Source organism: Pleurodeles waltl, unplaced genomic scaffold (assembly GCF_031143425.1).
Source record: "Pleurodeles waltl isolate 20211129_DDA unplaced genomic scaffold, aPleWal1.hap1.20221129 scaffold_91, whole genome shotgun sequence".
NCBI classification, from domain to species: Eukaryota; Metazoa; Chordata; class Amphibia; order Caudata; family Salamandridae; genus Pleurodeles; species Pleurodeles waltl.
The window spans coordinates 428,220-449,775 of NW_027150403.1; the positions used below are offsets into that span (position 1 = coordinate 428,220).

Below are 21,556 nucleotides of genomic sequence, written 5' to 3' on the forward strand. Positions count from 1 at the left end.
TGAGAGCGAAAATAGCTTTCCTGCCCTCACCAAGAACACACACCTTGAGCAAATAAGGTGCCAGACTTACAAGGCCCAATCGCCAACGGAGCATCACTTTTAGTGACGCCCCGGTGGCACTATGCACTGCGCGGTATTTACAAGATGGCGTTCAGCCACTTTTTGTGGCTTAACACCATCTTGTAAATACGGCACCTTAGCATTCAGCGCTTTCCCTGGAAGGGGCGTGCAATGGGTGTTGCTGTGAGTGTGCCACAGCAACACCATAGCATTTTAATGCAGCTCCAGATTTAGGAGTTGTCGTAAATCTGCGTCAGCGCCAAAATCCAACGCCATCCCAGGGGTATCGTTAGAGTGGCGCACTGAGGAGAAATGTTTTCATTTCTCCTCGTTTTTTCTCTTTCTATGTGTGCTGCATTCTGCAGCACACATAGAAGTAAGAGCAAATCACCATTGAAGATTTTTCTTTTGGCCAGGAAGGTGTCCCTTCCTGCACAAAAACAATTTCCCCCTCAACGCAGTCATCCTTGTACCATGGTGCAAGAACGGCTGCGTTGGCGCTCAGCAGCTAATTTAGAGCTGGCGCAGGGGGAAGCACAGGGGTGCGCTGTATTCATCTAAATACGGCGCTTCCCTGCATTTTGAAAATGACGGAGCGTGGGGCTTGCAAATTTGGCAGAGCGTCGCGCTCAGTCATTTTCTTGTAAATCTGGGACAAAATGTCTAAAGGATAGAGGCTTTTTATGTCATGTTCGATGACGACCATGCAAATGACTCTAGTCATACTGCGGAAGAAAGCACCATGTGGCGTTTCTTGCTTTGGGATGTAGTCTCCCACTCTCTGCCACCAACCCTCGGAGCAGGGTGGGAGCCGTAGCGCTTCTGTCCCCAGGCTGGTTGGTCTAGGTGTATGATTCTCACTTTGGGTGCGAGAGGTCCCGGGTTCAAGTCCCGGACGAACCCATTTTAGCGGAAAACAATCAAATCCTGCTCAAAATACACAACCCCTCAACATTTCTCATTCCACTCGAAGCATTGTTGCGCAAAACATATTTTTTGCCTCAGGCGAAAAATGGATTACAATGCCTTGGCTTCCTTCCTGCTTGCTCTCAGTGCGCCCTGTGTGATGATTTCACAGGCTTGCGTTCCTGGCATTTAGGCATCAGATATTTGTCTGTCTCTGCCCGCAGCTGTGACTTTTCAGGACGTCTGAGTGTATGCATGCTGGCTGACACCGCTGCAATTTTCACACTTACCGCTCGCATTCTGAGCAACTGCTGATCAAGTATAGAGGAAATCGGGCAAACATATGAGAGGAACTGTGCTCCTTCAGTCAAGCCAGCAAGCTTGTTTCTGTAGTGTAGTGGTTATCACATTTGCCTCACACGCAAAAGGTCCCCGGTTCGACACTGGGCAGCAGTAGCTTTTGTGTCTGCTCACTAAAACCTCAGTCTCTCTCAATGCACACTTAGACAGAAATGACCTTTAAAAACTTGTGACCTGTGTAAAATGTGCTTTACTATTGCAGCACGATAAAAAGTTATCTGCATCCCTCGGTGGTCGTGCATGTGCCTTGTTTCTTGTTCTGTTTTTGTTTTTTTTCTTGGCCATGTTATATTGTGGGGCCTTTAAAGCTGTGACTTTGATAGGAACATTGCAAGCAGCAGCATCAACAAGTGCAGACTGAAGAGTCAGACCTGCACAATGTTTTGGCTGTCAGGATGGCTGAGTGGTCTAAGGTGCCAGACTCAAGAGAGCTTGATCTTCAGTGAAGCTGAGCCTTCTGGTCTCTTCATGGAGGCGTGGGTTCAAATCCCACTCCTAACAGGTGTGTTTTCTTCCCTTAAATCTTGCTCTGCTTGCACAGCCAGCTCCTCACACCACTATCTTTGGAAGCTGCTGTGGCATGTGAGGAGAAATCCACCAACCCATCGGCTGGGCCCTCAATCAAAATTCTGTGTATTACTGGAAGGGGCATCTCAGGCACACCTTCTGTTAGAGCTGCACTTTATGACAGTAACTACCATGCTGGTTTCTACTTAAGCAGTTGATTCTATCGTTTGAAGTGAGTCTCTCCTGCCACCTTTTGGGCAAAGAAGACACTGCCCCTGCAACAACACAGGCAGACAAGCTCAAACTGGGGGGCATATTTATACTCCGTTTGCGCCGAATAAGCGTTTTTTTTTTCGACGCAAATTCGGCGCAAAACTAACGCCATATTTATACTTTGCCGTTAGACGCATCTAGCGCCAAAGTAGGAGTAAAGAGCGTCATTTTTTTGCGTGAACGCCTTCCTTGCGTTAATGAGATGCAAGGTAGGCGTTCCCGTCCAAAAAAATGTCTGCGACGCAAATGCGTCGTATTTATACTCCCGGGCAAAAATCACGCCCGGGAGTGGTCGGGTCAAAAAACCTCGCATTTGCGCCTCTTTTTAACGCCTGGGTCAGGGCAGGCGTTAAGGGACCTGTGGGCTCAAAATAAGCCCACAGCTGCCCTCCCATGCCCCCAGGGACCCCCCCGGCCACCCTTGCCCACCCCAGGAGGACACCCAAGGATGGAGGGACCCACCCCAGGGACATTCAGGTAAGTTCAGGTAAGTATAAAAAAAAAAATATATATATTTTTTTTTTGGCATAGGGGGGCCTGATTTGTGCCCCCTACATGCCACAATGCCCAATGACCATGCCCAGGGGACATAAGTCCCCTGGGCATGGCCATTGGGCAAGGGGGCAAGACTCCTGTCTTTACTAAGACAGGAGTTATTTCAATGGCGTCTGGGCGTCGTTAAAAATGGCGCAAATCGAGTGGAGGTGATTTTTTGCGTCAACCTGACTTGCACCATTTTTAAGACGCCCTAGCGCCATTTTTCCCAACGCCGGCGCTGCCTGGTGTACGTGTTTTTTTTCCACGCACACCAGGCAGCGCCGGTCTGCTTGCGCCGGCTAACGCCATTCAATAAATACGGCGCCCGCATGGCGCTTCAGAATGACGTTAGCCGGCGCAACATTTTTTGACGCTAAACTGCGTTAGCGCAGTTTAGCGTCAAAAAGTATAAATACGGGCCTGGGTTTCTTGGTTAGGTGGGCGGAGCATATTGGCAATGGTGCCTCCTCGTGACTTGCAATTTACATGAAGAAGACAGAGAGGCAGCTGGGAGTAGGCAGTACCCATGAACCCCTGAACACTGTCTTGCGACTTGCACACAATTCTGAAATGAGGCGGGGGAAAGGAGGTGATTTCCCCATCAAGGGCCATTCCGGGAAATCAGCCACCCCGCGTCTCCCAGGTGAGTGTTTCAGGCCTATGAGCCACTACTATAAATCTCGCCTGATCGAGCCTGATTGAGCGCTGAGCGAGCAAGTGTGCTTGAATCCAAGAGGCATGCTTCTCTGGCTCAAGAGCTAGCAGGCCCTTCAGTGCTTCTGGTCTGAAATTCTAAGTTGCAAGGGTCCAGGACTTGCAGAGGGTTACAACTACCAGAAAGGGTCTGCTTTTCACATCAGTGCCCTAGTTCAGCTCACTGGCACAGGGCATCTTGACTACCTCTTTCCTTGGTAGAGACAAACAAAAAATCCTTGACAGAAAACATCAATTGCTATGGCACGCTTAGAGAGAGAGCCTCCGAATGGCCCTGCTTTTCTGAAAGACGCTTCAGAAGATGTTTCAAATGCCTCTGCAGCAGCAGTCTAGTTGGTATAGGGGTATGATTCTCGCTTCGGGTGTGAGAGGACCTTGGTTCAAATCCCAGACAAACCCTTACCTTTATAGGTTCAGTCTGTGTTTTAAACAGGAGTATTTCTGCTTTTCACTCTTGTAAGATGTCATGTTGCAATGCAATACATGCTTTATACCTGCGTTGAGACGGTTCAGCATCATGAAGGTATGCGAGATTTCTTTGCAACTGCTTTTCTGTGCTGGAGCAGCAGTGCTCATAGGAACATTAAATGCGCAGTGCTTCTCCATGGTAATTTCGGGTCCAGTTCTGAAATCACCTCTTGGAATGAAAGTGATGCCAGTTCCTTTCTTCCAAGGCAAGAGATCGTGTTCCGGAAGGCTCAGCTTTGAGCGTCATGAACATTGGCCCTCATTCCTTGCATCCCAGTCCAATGCAGAGCCACATAAAGCAAGCAGGTGTGTCTGTTTCCATAGTGTGGTGGTTCCAGTACAATGCATAGCCACATGAAGCAAGCCTACAAATGTGTCTGTTTGTGTAGTGTAGTGGTTATCATGCGCACCTCACATGCAAAAGGTCCCTGGTTCGAAGCCAAGCAAATACAGCAAGTCGCTGGGCTTTTTCCCAGTATTTGCATTTCCTGACTCAGCTGACAGGCAAGCTGAGATAAAAGAGACTGTGTCTATCCCTCACCATCGTGAGGTACTACGCTCCTGGGGCATCTGTCACAGCTCACCAAGAGGAATTGCGCCAGCTTACGTCAGTCAGTTGCTCACTGTTTGACCTTTGCATTGAAGCCTGAGCCTACCGCATTCAAGCCAGCCAAGGAAGGAAGGTATGAGAGCGAAAATAGCTTTCCTGCCCTCACCAAGAACACACACCTTGAGCAAATAAGGTGCCAGACTTACAAGGCCCAATCGCCAACGGAGCATCATTTTTAGTGACGCCCCGGTGGCACTATGCACTGCGCGGTATTTACAAGATGGCGTTCAGCCACTTTTTGTGGCTTAACACCATCTTGTAAATACGGCACCTTAGCATTCAGCGCTTTCCCTGGAAGGGGCGTGCAATGGGTGTTGCTGTGAGTGTGCCACAGCAACACCATAGCATTTTGATGCTGCTCCAGATTTAGGAGTTGTCGTAAATCTGCGTCAGTGCCAAAATCCAACGCCATCCCAGGTGTATCATTAGAGTGGCGCACTGAGGAGAAATGTTTTCATTTCTCCTCGTTTTTTCTCTTTCTATGTGTGCTGCATTCTGCAGCACACATAGAAGTAAGAGCAAATCACCATTGAAGATTTTTCTTTTGGCCAGGAAGGTGTCCCTTCCTGCACAAAAACAATTTCCCCCTCAACGCAGTCATCCTTGTACCATGGTGCAAGAACGGCTGCGTTGGCGCTCAGCAGCTAATTTAGAGCTGGCGCAGGGGGAAGCACAGGGGTGCGCTGTATTCTACTAAATACGGCGCTTCCCTGCATTTTGAAAATGATGGAGCGTGGGGCTTGCAAATTTGGCACAGCGTCGCGCTCAGTCATTTTCTTGTAAATCTGGGACAAAATGTCTAAAGGATAGAGGCTTTTTATGTCATGTTCGATGACGACCATGCAAATGACTCTAGTCATACTGCAGAAGAGAGCACCATGTGGCGTTTCTTGCTTTGGGATGTAGTCTCCCACTCTCTGCCACCAACCCTCGGAGCAGGGTGGGAGCCGTAGCGTTTCTGTCCCCAGGCTGGTTGGTCTAGGGGTATGATTCTCGCTTTGGGTGCGAGAGGTCCCGGGTTCAAATCCCGGACGAGCCCATTTTAGCGGAAAACAATCAAATCCTGCTCAAAATACACAACCCCTCAACATTTCTCATTCCACTCGAAGCATTGTTGCGCAAAACATATTTTTTGCCTCAGGCGAAAAATGGATTACAATGCCTTGGCTTCCTTCCTGCTTGCTCTCAGTGCGCCCTGTGTGATGATTTCACAGGCTTGCGTTCCTGGCATTTAGGCATCAGATATTTGTCTGTCTCTGCCCGCAGCGGTGACTTTTCAGGACGTCTGAGTGTATGCATGCTGGCTGACACCGCTGCCATTTTCACACTTACCGCTCGCATTCTGAGCAACTGCTGATCAAGTATAGAGGAAATCGGGCAAACATATGAGAGGAACTGTGCTCCTTCAGTCAAGCCAGCAAGCTTGTTTCTGTAGTGTAGTGGTTATCACATTTGCCTCACACGCAAAAGGTCCCCGGTTCGACACTGGGCAGCAGTAGCTTTTGTGTTTGCTCACTAAAACCTCAGTCTCTCTCAATGCACACCTAGACAGAAATGACCTTTAAAAACTTGTGACCTGTGTAAAATGTGCTTTACTATTGCAGGACGATAAAAAGTTATCTGCATCCCTCGGTGGTCGTGCATGTGCCTTGTTTCTTGTTCTGTTTTTTTTTTTTTCTTGGCCATGTTATATTGTGGGGCCTTTAAAGCTGTGACTTTGATAGGAACATTGCAAGCGGCAGCATCAACAAGTGCAGACTGAAGAGTCAGACCTGCACAATGTTTTGGCTGTCAGGATGGCCGAGTGGTCTAAGGTGCCAGACTCAAGAGAGCTTGATCTTCAGTGAAGCTGAGCCTTCTGGTCTCTTCATGGAGGCGTGGGTTCAAATCCCACTCTTAACAGGTGTGTTTTCTTCCCTTAAATCTTGCTCTGCTTGCACAGCCAGCTCCTCACACCACTATCTTTGGAAGCTGCTGTGGCATGTGAGGAGAAATCCACCAACCCATCGGCTGGGCCCTCAATCAAAATTCTGTGTATTACTGGAAGGGGCATCTCAGGCACACCTTCTGTTAGAGCTTCACTTTATGACAGTAACTACCATGCTGGTTTCTACTTAAGCAGTTGATTGTATCGTTTGAAGTGAGTCTCTCCTGTCACCTTTTGGGCAAAGAAGACACTGCCCCTGCAACAACACAGGCAGACAAGCTCAAACTGGAGGGCATATTTATACTCCGTTTGCGCCGAATAAGCGTCGTTTTTTTCGACGCAAATTCGACGCAAAACTAACGCCATATTTATACTTTGGCGTTAGACGCGTCTAGCGCCAAAGTAGGAGTAAAGAGCGTCATTTTTTTGCGTGAACGCCTTCCTTGCGTTAATGAGATGCAAGGTAGGCGTTCCCGTCCAAATAAATGTCTGCGACGCAAATGCGTCGTATTTATACTCCCGGGCAAAAATCACGCACGGGAGTGGTCGGGTCAAAAAACCCCGCATTTGCGCCTCTTTTTAACGCCTGGGTCAGGGCAGGCGTTAAGGGACCTGTGGGCTCAAAATGAGCCCACAGCTGCCCTCCCATGCCCCCAGGGACCCCCCCTGCCACCCTTGCCCACCCCAGGAGGACACCCAAGGATGGAGGGACCCTCCCAAGGGACATTCAGGTAAGTTCAGGTAAGTATAAAAAAAAAAAAAATTATATTTTTTTTTGGCATAGGGGGGCCTGATTTGTGCCCCCCTACATGCCACAATGCCCAATGACCATGCCCAGGGGACATAAGTCAGGGGGCAAGGGGGCAAGACTCCTGTCTTTACTAAGACAGGAGTCATTTCAATGGCGTCTGGGCGTCGTTAAAAATGGCGCAAATCGAGTGGAGGCGATTTTTTGCGTCAGCCTGACTTGCACCATTTTTAAGACGCCCTAGCGCCATTTTTCCCAACGCCGGCGCTGCCTGGTGTACGTGGTTTTTTTCCACGCACACCAGGCAGCGCCGGTCTGCTTGCGCCGGCTAACGCCATTCAATAAATACGGCGCCCGCATGGCGCTTCAGAATGACGTTAGCCGGCGCAAAATTTTTTGACGCTAAACTGCGTTAGCGCAGTTTAGCGTCAAAAAGTATAAATACGGGCCTGGGTTTCTTGGTTAGGTGGGCGGAGCATATTGGCAATGGTGCCTCCTCGTGACTTGCAATTTACATGAAGAAGACAGAGAGGCAGCTGGGAGTAGGCAGTACCCATGAACCCCTGAACACTGTCTTGCGACTTGCACACAATTCTGAAATGAGGCGGGGGAAAGGAGGTGATTTCCCCATCAAGGGCCATTCCGGGAAATCAGCCACCCCGCGTCTCCCAGGTGAGTGTTTCAGGCCTATGAGCCACTACTATAAATCTCGCCTGATCGAGCCTGATTGAGCGCTGAGCGAGCAAGTGTGCTTGAATCCAAGAGGCATGCTTCTCTGGCTCAAGAGCTAGCAGGCCCTTCAGTGCTTCTGGTCTGAAATTCTAAGTTGCAAGGGTCCAGGACTTGCAGAGGGTTACAACTACCAGAAAGGGTCTGCTTTTCACATCAGTGCCCTAGTTCAGCTCACTGGCACAGGGCATCTTGACTACCTCTTTCCTTGCTAGAGACAAACAAAAAATCCTTGACAGAAAACATCAATTGCTATGGCACGCTTAGAGAGAGAGCCTCCGAATGGCCCTGCTTTTCTGAAAGACGCTTCAGAAGATGTTTCAAATGCCTCTGCAGCAGCAGTCTAGTTGGTATAGGGGTATGATTCTCGCTTCGGGTGTGAGAGGACCTTGTTTCAAATCCCAGACAAACCCTTACCTTTATAGGTTCAGTCTGTGTTTTAAACAGGAGTATTTCTGCTTTTCACTCTTGTAAGATGTCATGTTGCAATGCAATACATGCTTTATACCTGCGTTGAGACGGTTCAGCATCATGAAGGTATGCGAGATTTCTTTGCAACTGCTTTTCTGTGCTGGAGCAGCAGTGCTCATAGGAACATTAAATGCACAGTGCTTCTCCATGGTAATTTCGGGTCCAGTTCTGAAATCACCTCTTGGAATGAAAGTGATGCCAGTTCCTTTCTTCCAAGGCAAGAGATCGTGTTCCGGAAGGCTCAGCTTTGAGCGTCATGAACATTGGCCCTCAGTCCTTGCATCCCAGTCCAATGCAGAGCCACATAAAGCAAGCAGGTGTGTCTGTTTCCATAGTGTGGTGGTTCCAGTACAATGCATAGCCACATGAAGCAAGCCGGTAAATGTGTCTGTTTGTGTAGTGTAGTGGTTATCATGCGCACCTCACATGCAAAAGGTCCCTGGTTCGAAGCCAAGCAAATACAGCAAGTCGCTGGGCTTTTTCCCAGTATTTGCATTTCCTGACTCAGCTGACAGGCAAGCTGAGATAAAAGAGACTGTGTCTATCCCTCACCATCGTGAGGTACTACGCTCCTGGGGCATCTGTCACAGCTCACCAAGAGGAATTGCGCCAGCTTACGTCAGTCAGTTGCTCACTGTTTGACCTTTGCATTGAAGCCTGAGCCTACCGCATTCAAGCCAGCCAAGGAAGGAAGGTATGAGAGCGAAAATAGCTTTCCTGCCCTCACCAAGAACACACACCTTGAGCAAATAAGGTGCCAGACTTACAAGGCCCAATCGCCAACGGAGCATCACTTTTAGTGACGCCCCGGTGGCACTATGCACTGCGCGGTATTTACAAGATGGCGTTCAGCCACTTTTTGTGGCTTAACACCATCTTGTAAATACGGCACCTTAGCATTCAGCGCTTTCCCTGGAAGGGGCGTGCAATGGGTGTTGCTGTGAGTGTGCCACAGCAACACCATAGCATTTTAATGCTGCTCCAGATTTAGGAGTTGTCGTAAATCTGCGTCAGCGCCAAAATCCAACGCCATTCCAGGGGTATCGTTAGAGTGGCGCACTGAGGAGAAATGTTTTCATTTCTCCTCGTTTTTTCTCTTTCTATGTGTGCTGCATTCTGCAGCACACATAGAAGTAAGAGCAAATCACCATTGAAGATTTTTCTTTTGGCCAGGAAGGTGTCCCTTCCTGCACAAAAACAATTTCCCCCTCAACGCAGTCATCCTTGTACCATGGTGCAAGAACGGCTGCGTTGGCGCTCAGCAGCTAATTTAGAGCTGGCGCAGGGGGAAGCACAGGGGTGCGCTGTATTCTACTAAATACGGCGCTTCCCTGCATTTTGAAAATGACGGAGCGTGGGGCTTGCAAATTTGGCAGAGCGTCGCGCTCAGTCATTTTCTTGTAAATCTGGGACAAAATGTCTAAAGGATAGAGGCTTTTTATGTCATGTTCGATGACGACCATGCAAATGACTCTAGTCATACTGCAGAAGAGAGCACCATGTGGCGTTTCTTGCTTTGGGATGTAGTCTCCCACTCTCTGCCACCAACCCTCGGAGCAGGGTGGGAGCCGTAGCGCTTCTGTCCCCAGGCTGGTTGGTCTAGGGGCATGATTCTCGCTTTGGGTGCGAGAGGTCCCGGGTTCAAGTCCCGGACGAGCCCATTTTAGCGGAAAACCATCAAATCCTGCTCAAAATACACAACCCCTCAACATTTCTCATTCCACTCGAAGCATTGTTGCGCAAAACATATTTTTTGCCTCAGGCGAAAAATGGATTACAATGCCTTGGCTTCCTTCCTGCTTGCTCTCAGTGCGCCCTGTGTGATGATTTCACAGGCTTGCGTTCCTGGCATTTAGGCATCAGATATTTGTCTGTCTCTGCCCGCAGCTGTGACTTTTAAGGACGTCTGAGTGTATGCATGCTGGCTGACACCGCTGCAATTTTCACACTTACCGCTCGCATTCTGAGCAACTGCTGATCAAGTATAGAGGAAATCGGGCAAACATATGAGAGGAACTGTGCTCCTTCAGTCATGCCAGCAAGCTTGTTTCTGTAGTGTAGTGGTTATCACATTTGCCTCACACGCAAAAGGTCCCCGGTTCGACACTGGGCAGCAGTAGCTTTTGTGTTTGCTCACTAAAACCTCAGTCTCTCTCAATGCACACTTAGACAGAAATGACCTTTAAAAACTTGTGACCTGTGTAAAATGTGCTTTACTATTGCAGGATGATAAAAAGTTATCTACATCCCTCGGTGGTCGTGCATGTGCCTTGTTTCTTGTTCTGTTTTTTTTTTTTTCTTGGCCATGTTATATTGTGGGGCCTTTAAAGCTGTGACTTTGATAGGAACATTGCAAGCGGCAGCATCAACAAGTGCAGACTGAAGAGTCAGACCTGCACAATGTTTTGGCTGTCAGGATGGCCGAGTGGTCTAAGGTGCCAGACTCAAGAGAGCTTGATCTTCAGTGAAGCTGAGACTTCTGGTCTCTTCATGGAGGCGTGGGTTCAAATCCCACTCCTAACAGGTGTGTTTTCTTCCCTTAAATCTTGCTCTGCTTGCACAGCCAGCTCCTCACACCACTATCTTTGGAAGCTGCTGTGGCATGTGAGGAGAAATCCACCAACCCATCGGCTGGGCCCTCAATCAAAATTCTGTGTATTACTGGAAGGGGCATCTCAGGCACACCTTCTGTTAGAGCTGCACTTTATGACAGTAACTACCATGCTGGTTTCTACTTAAGCAGTTGATTCTATCGTTTGAAGTGAGTCTCTCCTGCCACCTTTTGGGCAAAGAAGACACTGCCCCTGCAACAACACAGGCAGACAAGCTCAAACTGGGTTTCTTGGTTAGGTGGGCGGAGCATATTGGCAATGGTGCCTCCTCGTGACTTGCAATTTACATGAAGAAGACAGAGAGGCAGCTGGGAGTAGGCAGTACCCATGAACCCCTGAACACTGTCTTGCGACTTGCACACAATTCTGAAATGAGGCGGGGGAAAGGAGGTGATTTCCCCATCAAGGGCCATTCCGGGAAATCAGCCACCCGCGTCTCCCATGTGAGTGTTTCAGGCCTATGAGCCACTACTATAAATCTCGCCTGATCGAGCCTGATCCAGCAAGTGTGCTTGAATCCAAGAGGCATGTTTCTCTGGCTCAAGAGCTAGCAGGCCCTTCAGTGCTTCTGGTCTGGAAGTCTAAGGTGCAAGGGTCCAGGACTTGCAGAGGGTTACAACTACCAGAAAGGGTCTGTTTTTCACATCAGTGCCCTAGTTCAGCTCACTGGCACAGGGCATCTTGACTACCTCTTTCCTTGCTAGAGACAAACAAAAAATCCATGACAGAAAACATCAATTGCTATGGCACGCTTAGAGAGAGAGCCTCCGAATGGCCCTGCTTTTCTGAAAGACGCTTCAGAAGATGTTTCAAATGCCTCTGCAGCAGCTGTCTAGTTGGTATAGGGGTATGATTCTCGCTTCGGGTGTGAGAGGACCTTGGTTCAAATCCCAGACAAACCCTTACCTTTATAGGTTCAGTCTGTGTTTTAAACAGGAGTATTTCTGCTTTTCACTCTTGTAAGATGTCATGTTGCAATGCAATACATGCTTTATACCTGCGTTGAGACGGTTCAGCATCATGAAGGTATGCGAGATTTCTTTGCAACTGCTTTTCTGTGCTGGAGCAGCAGTGCTCATAGGAACATTAAATGCACAGTGCTTCTCCATGGTAATTTCGGGTCCAGTTCTGAAATCACCTCTTGGAATGAAAGTGATGCCAGTTCCTTTCTTCCAAGGCAAGAGATCGTGTTCCGGAAGGCTCAGCTTTGAGCGTCATGAACATTAGCCCTCAGTCCTTGCATCCCAGTCCAATGCAGAGCCACATAAAGCAAGCAGGTGTGTCTGTTTCCATAGTGTGGTGGTTCCAGTACAATGCATAGCCACATGAAGCAAGCCGGCAAGTGTGTCTGTTTGTGTAGTGTAGTGGTTATCATGCGCACCTCACATGCAAAAGGTCCCTGGTTCGAAGCCAAGCAAATACAGCAAGTCGCTGGGCTTTTTCCCAGTATTTGCATTTCCTGACTCAGCTGACAGGCAAGCTGAGATAAAAGAGACTGTGTCTATCCCTCACCATCGTGAGGTACTACGCTCCTGGGGCATCTGTCACAGCTCACCAAGAGGAGTTGCGCCAGCTTACGTCAGTCAGTTGCTCACTGTTTGACCTTTGCATTGAAGCCTGAGCCTACCGCATTCAAGCCAGCCAAGGAAGGAAGGTATGAGAGCGAAAATAGCTTTCCTGCCCTCACCAAGAACACGCACCTTGAGCAAATAAGGTGCCAGACTTACAAGGCCCAATCGCCAACGGAGCATCACTTTTAGTGACGCCCCGGTGGCACTATGCACTGCGCGGTATTTACAAGATGGCGTTCAGCCACTTTTTGTGGCTTAACACCACCTTGTAAATACGGCACCTTAGCATTCAGCGCTTTCCCTGGAAGGGGCGTGCAATGGGTGTTGCTGTGAGTGTGCCACTGCAACACCATAGCATTTTAATGCTGCTCCAGATTTAGGAGTTGTCGTAAATCTGCGTCAGCGCCAAAATCCAACGCCATCCCAGGGGTATCGTTAGAGTGGCGCACTGAGGAAAAATGTTTTCATTTCTCCTCGTTTTTTCTCTTTCGATGTGTGCTGCATTATGCAGCATACATAGAAGTAAGAGCAAATCACCATTGAAGATTTTTCTTTTGGCCAGGAAGGTGTCCCTTCCTGCACAAAAACAATTTCCCCCTCAACGCAGTCATCCTTGTAACATGGTGCAAGAACGGCTGCGTTGACGCTCAGCAGCTAATTTAGAGCTGGCGCAGGGGGAAGCACAGGGGTGCGCTGTATTCTACTAAATACGGCGCTTCCCTGCATTTTGAAAATGACGGAGCGTGGGGCTTGCAAATTTGGCACAGCGTCGCGCTCAGTCATTTTCTTGTAAATCTGGGACAAAATGTCTAAAGGATAGAGGCTTTTTATGTCATGTTCGATGACGACCATGCAAATGACTCTAGTCATACTGCAGAAGAGAGCACCATGTGGCGTTTCTTGCTTTGGGATGTAGTCTCCCACTCTCTGCCACCAACCCTCGGAGCAGGGTGGGAGCCGTAGCGCTTTTGTCACCAGGCTCGTTGGTCTAGGGGTATGATTCTCGCTTCGGGTGCGAGAGGTCCCGGGTTCAAATCCCGGACGAGCCCATTTTAGCGGAAAACAATCAAATCCTGCTCAAAATACACAACCCCTCAACATTTCTCATTCCACCCGAAGCATTGTTGCGCAAAACATATTTTTTGCCTCAGGCGAAAAATGGATTACAATGCCTTGGCTTCCTTCCTGCTTGCTCTCAGTGCGCCCTGTGTGATGATTTCACAGGCTTGCGTTCCTGGCATTTAGGCATCAGATATTTGTCTGTCTCTGCCCGCAACTGTGACTTTTCAGGACGTCTGAGTGTATGCATGCTGGCTGACACCGCTGCAATATTCACACTTACACCTCGCATTCTGAGCAACTGCTGATCAAGTATAGAGAAAATCGGGCAAACATATGAGAGGAACTGTGCTCCTTCAGTCAAGCCAGCAAGCTTGTTTCTGTAGTGTAGTGGTTATCACATTTGCCTCACACGCAAAAGGTCCCCGTTTGACACTGGGCAGCAGTAGCTTTTGTGTTTGCTCACTAAAACCTCAGTCTCTCTCAATGCACACTTAGACAGAAATGACCTTTAAAAACTTGTGACCTGTGTAAAATGTGCTTTACTATTGCAGGACGATAAAAAGTTATCTGCATCCCTCGGTGGTCGTGCATGTGCCTTGTTTCTTGTTCTGTTTTTTTTTTTTTTTTCTTGGCCATGTTATATTGTGGGGCCTTTAAAGCTGTGACTTTGATAGGAACATTGCAAGCGGCAGCATCAACAAATGCAGACTGAAGAGTCAGACCTGCACAATGTTTTGGCTGTCAGGATGGCCGAGTGGTCTAAGGTGCCAGACTCAAGAGAGCTTGATCTTCAGTGAAGCTGAGCCTTCTGGTCTCTTCATGGAGGCGTGGTTTCAAATCCCACTCCTAACAGGTGTGTTTTCTTCCCTTAAATCTTGCTCTGCTTGCACAGCCAGCTCCTCACACCACTATCTTTGGAAGCTGCTGTGGCATGTGAGGAGAAATCCACCAACCCATCGGCTGGGCCCTCAATCAAAATTCTGTGTATTACTGGAAGGGGCATCTCAGGCACACCTTCTGTTAGAGCTGCACTTTATGACAGTAACTACCATGCTGGTTTCTACTTAAGCAGTTGATTCTATCGTTTGAAGTGAGTCTCTCCTGCCACCTTTTGGGCAAAGAAGACACTGCCCCTGCAACAACACAGGCAGACAAGCTCAAACTGGGGGGCATATTTATACTCCGTTTGCGCCGAATAAGCGTCGTTTTTTTTCGACGCAAATTCGGCGCAAAATTAACGCCATATTTATACTTTGGCGTTAGACGCGTCTAGCGCAAAAGTAGGAGTAAAGAGCGTCATTTTTTTGCGTGAACGCCTTCCTTGCGTTAATGAGATGCAAGGTAGGCGTTCCCGTCCAAAAAAATGTCTGCGACGCAAATGCGTCGTATTTATACTCCCGGGCAAAAATCACGCCCGGGAGTGGTCAGGTCAAAAAACCCCGCATTTGCGCCTCTTTTTAACGCCTGGGTCAGGGCAGGCGTTAAGGGACCTGTGGGCTCAAAATGAGCCCCAGCTGCCCTCCCATGCCCCCAGGGACCCCCCCTGCCACCCTTGCCCACACCAGGAAGACACCCAAGGATGGAGGGACCCACCCCAGGGACATTCAGGTAAGTTCAGGTAAGTATACATTTTTTTTTTTTTTTTTTGGCATAGGGGGGCCTGATTTGTGCCCCCCTACATGCCACAATGCCCAATGACCATGCCCAGGGGACATAAGTCCCCTGGGCATGGCCATTGGGCAAGGGGGCATGACTCCTGTCTTTACTAAGACAGGAGTCATTTCAATGGCGTCTGGGCGTCGTTAAAAATGGCGCAAATCGAGTGGAGGCGATTTTTTGCGTCAACCTGACTTGCACCATTTTTAAGACGCCCTAGCGCCATTTTTCCCAACGCCGGCGCTGCCTGGTGTACGTGTTTTTTTTCCACGCACACCAGGCAGCGCCGGTCTGCTTGCGCCGGCTAACGCCATTCAATAAATACGGCGCCCGCATGGCGCTTCAGAATGACGTTAGCCGGCGCAAAATTTTTTGACGCTAAACTGCGTTAGCGCAGTTTAGCGTCAAAAAGTATAAATACGGGCCTGGGTTTCTTGCTTAGGTGGGCGGAGCATATTGGCAATGGTGCCTCCTCGTGACTTGCAATTTACATGAAGAAGACAGAGAGGCAGCTGGGAGTAGGCAGTACCCATGAACCCCTGAACACCGTCTTGCGACTTGCACACAATTCTGAAATGAGGCGGGGGAAAGGAGGTGATTTCCCCATCAAGGGCCATTCCGGGAAATCAGCCACCCCGCGTCTCCCAGGTGAGTGTTTCAGGACTATGAGCCACTACTATGAATCTCGCCTGATCGAGCCTGATTGAGCGCTGAGCGAGCAAGTGTGCTTGAATCCAAGAGGCATGCTTCATTGGCTCAAGGCCCTTCAGTGCTTCTGGTCTGAAAGTCTAAGTTGCAAGGGTCCAGGACTTGCAGAGGGTTACAACTACCAGAAAGGGTCTGCTTTTCACATCAGTGCTCTAGTTCAGCTCACTGGCACAGGGCATCTTGACTACCTCTTTCCTTGCTAGAGACAAACAAAAAATCCTTGACAGAAAACATCAATTGCTATGGCACGCTTAGAGAGAGAGCCTCCGAATGGCCCTGCTTTTCTGAAAGACGCTTCAGAAGATGTTTCAAAGGCCTCTGCAGCAGCAGTCTAGTTGGTATAGGGTTATGATTCTCGCTTCGGGAGTGAGAGGACCTTGGTTCAAATCCCAGACAAACCCTTACCTTTATAGGTTCAGTCTGTGTTTTAAACAGGAGTATTTCTGCTTTTCACTCTTGTAAGATGTCAAGTTGCAATGCAATACATGCTTTATACCTGCGTTGAGACGGTTCAGCATCATGAAGGTATGCGAGATTTCTTTGCAACTGCTTTTCTGTGCTGGAGCAGCAGTGCTCATAGGAACATTAAATGCACAGTGCTTCTCCATGGTAATTTCGGGTCCAGTTCTGAAATCACCTCTTGGAATGAAAGTGATGCCAGTTCCTTTCTTCCAAGGCAAGAGATCGTGTTCCGGAAGGCTCAGCTTTGAGCGTCATGAACATTGGCCCTCAGTCCTTGCATCCCAGTCCAATGCAGAGCCACATAAAGCAAGCAGGTGTGTCTGTTTCCATAGTGTGGTGGTTCCAGTACAATGCATAGCCACATGAAGCAAGCCGGCAAGTGTGTCTGTTTGTGTAGTGTAGTGGTTATCATGCGCACCTCACATGCAAAAGGTCCCTGGTTCGAAGCCAAGCAAAAACAGCAAGTCGCTGGGCTTTTTCCCAGTATTTGCATTTCCTGACTCAGCTGACAGGCAAGCTGAGATAAAAGAGACTGTGTCTATCCCTCACCATCGTGAGGTACTACGCTCCTGGGGCATCTGTCACAGCTCACCAAGAGGAGTTGCGCCAGCTTACGTCAGTCAGTTGCTCACTGTTTGACCTTTGCATTGAAGCCTGAGCCTACCGCATTCAAGCCAGCCAAGGAAGGAAGGTATGAGAGCGAAAATAGCTTTCCTGCCCTCACCAAGAACACACACCTTGAGCAAATAAGGTGCCAGACTTACGAGGCCCAATCGCCAACGGAGCATCACTTTTAGTGACGCCCCGGTGGCACTATGCACTGCGCGGTATTTACAAGATGGCGTTCAGCCACTTTTTGTGGCTTAACACCATCTTGTAAATACGGCACCTTAGCATTCAGCGCTTTCCCTGGAAGGGGCGTGCAATGGGTGTTGCTGTGAGTGTGCCACAGCAACACCATAGCATTTTAATGCTGCTCCAGATTTAGGAGTTGTCGTAAATCTGCGTCAGCGCCAAAATCCAACTCCATCCCAGGGGTATCGTTAGAGTGGCGCACTGAGGAGAAATGTTTTCATTTCTCCTCGTTTTTTCTCTTTCTATGTGTGCTGCATTCTGCAGCACACATAGAAGTAAGAGCAAATCACCATTGAAGATTTTTCTTTTGGCCAGGAAGGTGTCCCTTCCTGCACAAAAACAATTTCCCCCTCAACGCAGTCATCCTTGTACCATGGTGCAAGAACGGCTGCGTTGGCGCTCAGCAGCTAATTTAGAGCTGGCGCAGGGGGAAGCACAGGGGTGCGCTGTATTCTATTAAATACGGCGCTTCCCTGCATTTTGAAAATGACGGAGCGTGGGGCTTGCAAATTTGGCACAGCGTCGCGCTCAGTCATTTTCTTGTAAATCTGGGACAAAATGTCTAAAGGATAGAGGCTTTTTATGTCATGTTCGATGACGACCATGCGAATGACTCTAGTCATACTGCAGAAGAGAGCACCATGTGGCGTTTCTTGCTTTGGGATGTAGTCTCCCACTCTCTGCCACCAACCCTCGGAGCAGGGTGGGAGCCGTAGCGTTTCTGTCCCCAGGCTGATTGGTCTAGGGGTATGATTCTCGCTTTGGGTGCGAGAGGTCCCGGGTTCAAATCCCAGACGAGCCCATTTTAGCGGAAAACAATCAAATCCTGCTCAAAATACACAACCCCTCAACATTTCTCATTCCACTCGAAGCATTGTTGCGCAAAACATATTTTTTGCCTCAGGCGAAAAATGGATTACAATGCCTTGGCTTCCTTCCTGCTTGCTCTCAGTGCGCCCTGTGTGATGATTTCACAGGCTTGCGTTCCTGGCATTTAGGCATCAGATATTTGTCTGTCTCTGCCCGCAGCTGTGACTTTTCAGGACGTCTGAGTGTATGCATGCTGGCTGACACCGCTGCAATTTTCACACTTACCCCTCGCATTCTGAGCAACTGCTGATCAAGTATAGAGGAAATCGGGCAAACATATGAGGGGAACTGTGCTCCTTCAGTCAAGCCAGCAAGCTTGTTTCTGTAGTGTAGTGGTTATCACATTTGCCTCACATGCAAAAGGTCCCCGGTTCGACACTGGGCAGCAGTAGCTTTTGTGTTTGCTCACTAAAACCTCAGTCTCTCTCAATGCACACTTAGACAGAAATGACCTTTAAAAACTTGTGACCTGTGTAAAATGTGCTTTACTATTGCAGGACGATAAAAAGTTATCTGCATCCCTCGGTGGTCGTGCTTGTGCCTTGTTTCTTGTTCTGTTTTTTTTTTTTTTCTTGGCCATGTTATATTGTGGGGCCTTTAAAGCTGTGACTTTGATAGGAACATTGCAAGCGGCAGCATCAACAAGTGCAGACTGACGAGTCAGACCTGCACAATGTTTTGGCTGTCAGGATGGCCGAGTGGTATAAGGTGCCAGACTCAAGAGAGCTTGATCTTCAGTGAAGCTGAGCCTTCTGGTCTCTTCATCGAGGCGTGGGTTCAAATCCCACTCCTAACAGGTGTGTTTTCTTCCCTTAAATCTTGCTCTGCTTGCACAGCCAGCTCCTCACACCACTATCTTTGGAAGCTGCTGTGGCATGTGAGGAGAAATCCACCAACCCATCGGCTGGGCCCTCAATCAAAATTCTGTGTATTACTGGAAGGGGCATCTCAGGCACACCTTCTGTTAGAGCTGCACTTTATGACAGTAACTACCATGCTGGTTTCTACTTAAGCAGTTGATTCTATCGTTTGAAGTGAGTCTCTCCTGCCACCTTTTGGGCAAAGAAGACACTGCCCCTGCAACAACACAGGCAGACAAGCTCAAACTGGGTTTCTTGGTTAGGTGGGCGGAGCATATTGGCAATGGTGCCTCCTCGTGACTTGCAATTTACATGAAGAAGGCAGAGAGGCAGCTGGGAGTAGGCAGTACCCATGAACCCCTGAACACTGTCTTGCGACTTGCACACAATTCTGAAAGGAGGCGGGGGAAAGGAGGTGATTTCCCCATCAAGGGCCATTCCGGGAAATCAGCCACCCCGCGTCTCCCAGGTGAGTGTTTCAGGCCTATGAGCCACTACTATAAATCTCGCCTGATCGAGCCTGAACGAGCGCTGAGCGAGCAAGTGTGCTTGAATCCAAGAGGCATGCTTCTATGGCTCAAGAGCTAGCAGGCTCTTCAGTGCTTCTGGTCTGGAAGTCTAAGGTGCAAGGGTCCAGGACTTGCAGAGGGTTACAACTACCAGAAAGGGTCTGCTTTTCACATCAGTGCCCTAGTTCAGCTCACTGGCACAGGGCATCTTGACTACCTCTTTTCTTGCTAGAGACAAACAAAAAATCCTTGACAGAAAACATCAATTGCTATGGCACGCTTAGAGAGAGAGCCTCCGAATGGCCCTGCTTTTCTGAAAGACGCTTCAGAAGATGTTTCAAATGCCTCTGCAGCAGCAGTCTAGTTGGTATAGGGGTATTATTCTCGCTTCGGGTGTGAGAGGACCTTGGTTCAAATCCCCGACAAACCCTTACCTTTATAGGTTCAGTCTGTGTTTTAAACAGGAGTATTTCTGCTTTTCACTCTTGTAAGATGTCATGTTGCAATGCAATACATGCTTTATACCTGCGTTGAGACGGTTCAGCATCATGAAGGTATGCGAGATTTCTTTGCAACTGCTTTTCTGTGCTGGAGCAGCAGTGCTCATAGGAACATTAAATGCACAGTGCTTCTCCATGGTAATTTCGGGTCCAGTTCTGAAATCACCTCTTGGAATGAAAGTGATGCCAGTTCCTTTCTTCCAAGGCAAGAGATCGTGTTCCGGAAGGCTCAGCTTTGAGCGTCATGAACATTAGCCCTCAGTCCTTGCATCCCAGTCCAATGCAGAGCCACATAAAGCAAGCAGGTGTGTCTGTTTCCATAGTGTGGTGGTTCCAGTACAATGCATAGCCACATGAAGCAAGCCGGCAAGTGTGTCTGTTTGTGTAGTGTAGTGGTTATCATGCGCACCTCACATGCAAAAGGTCCCTGGTTCGAAGCCAAGCAAATACAGCAAGTCGCTGGGCTTTTTCCCAGTATTTGCATTTCCTGACTCAGCTGACAGGCAAGCTGAGATAAAAGAGACTGCGTCTATCCCTCACCATCGTGAGGTACTACGCTCCTGGGGCATCTGTCACAACTCACCAAGAGGAGTTGCGCCAGCTTACGTCAGTCAGTTGCTCACTGTTTGACCTTTGCATTGAAGCCTGAGCCTACCGCATTCAAGCCAGCCAAGGAAGGAAGGTATGAGAGCGAAAATAGCTTTCCTGCCCTCACCAAGAACACACACCTTGAGCAAATAAGGTGCCAAACTTACAAGGCCCAATCGCCAACGGAGCATCACTTTTAGTGACGCCCCGGTGGCACTATGCACTGCGCGGTATTTACAAGATGGCGTTCAGCCACTTTTTGTGGCTTAACACCACCTTGTAAATACGGCACCTTAGCATTCAGCGCTTTCCCTGGAAGGGGCGTGCAATGGGTGTTGCTGTGAGTGTGCCACAGCAACACCATAGCATTTTAATGCTGCTCCAGATTTAGGAGTTGTCGTAAATCTGCGTCAGCGCCAAAATCCAACGCCATCCCAGGGGTATCGTTAGAGTGGCGCACTGAGGAGAAATGTTTTCATTTCTCCTTGTTTTTTCTCTTTCTATGTGTGCTGCATTCTGCAGCACACATACAGTAGAAGTAAGAGCAAATCACCATTGAAGATTTTTCTTTTGGCCAGGAAGGTGTCCCTTCCTGCACAAAAACAATTTCCCCCTCAACGCAGTCATCCTTGTACCATGGTGCAAGAACGGCTGCGTTGTCGCTCAGCAGCTAATTTAGAGCTGGCGCAGGGGGAAGCACAGGGGTGCGCTGTATTCTACTAAATACGGCGCTTCCCTGCATTTTGAAAATGACGGAGCGTGGGGCTTGCAAATTTGGCACAGCGTCACGCTCAGTCATTTTCTTGTAAATCTGGGACAAAATGTCTAAAGGATAGAGGCTTTTTATGTCATGTTCGATGACGGCCATGCAAATGACTCTAGTCATACTGCAGAAGAGAGCAACATGTGGCGTTTCTTGCTTTGGGATGTAGTCTCCCACTCTCTGCCACCAACCCTCGGAGCAGTGTGGGAGCCGTAGCGCTTCTGTGCCCA

The 21,556-nt window shown here is 48.8% G+C and overlaps 3 non-coding genes across 3 annotated transcripts; all 3 read left to right on the forward strand.

Annotated features, from left to right (window-relative positions):
• Positions 1-5,402: 5,402 nt before the first annotated feature.
• Positions 5,403-5,474, forward strand: TRNAP-UGG (transfer RNA proline (anticodon UGG)). Its single transcript has one exon. It is a non-coding gene; the product is annotated as a tRNA-Pro (tRNA).
• Positions 5,475-9,898: 4,424 nt separating this feature from the next.
• Positions 9,899-9,970, forward strand: TRNAP-UGG (transfer RNA proline (anticodon UGG)). The gene has a single exon. It is a non-coding gene; the product is annotated as a tRNA-Pro (tRNA).
• Positions 9,971-13,470: 3,500 nt separating this feature from the next.
• TRNAP-CGG (transfer RNA proline (anticodon CGG)) lies at positions 13,471-13,542 on the forward strand. The gene has a single exon. It is a non-coding gene; the product is annotated as a tRNA-Pro (tRNA).
• The last annotated feature ends 8,014 nt before the right edge of the window (positions 13,543-21,556 follow it).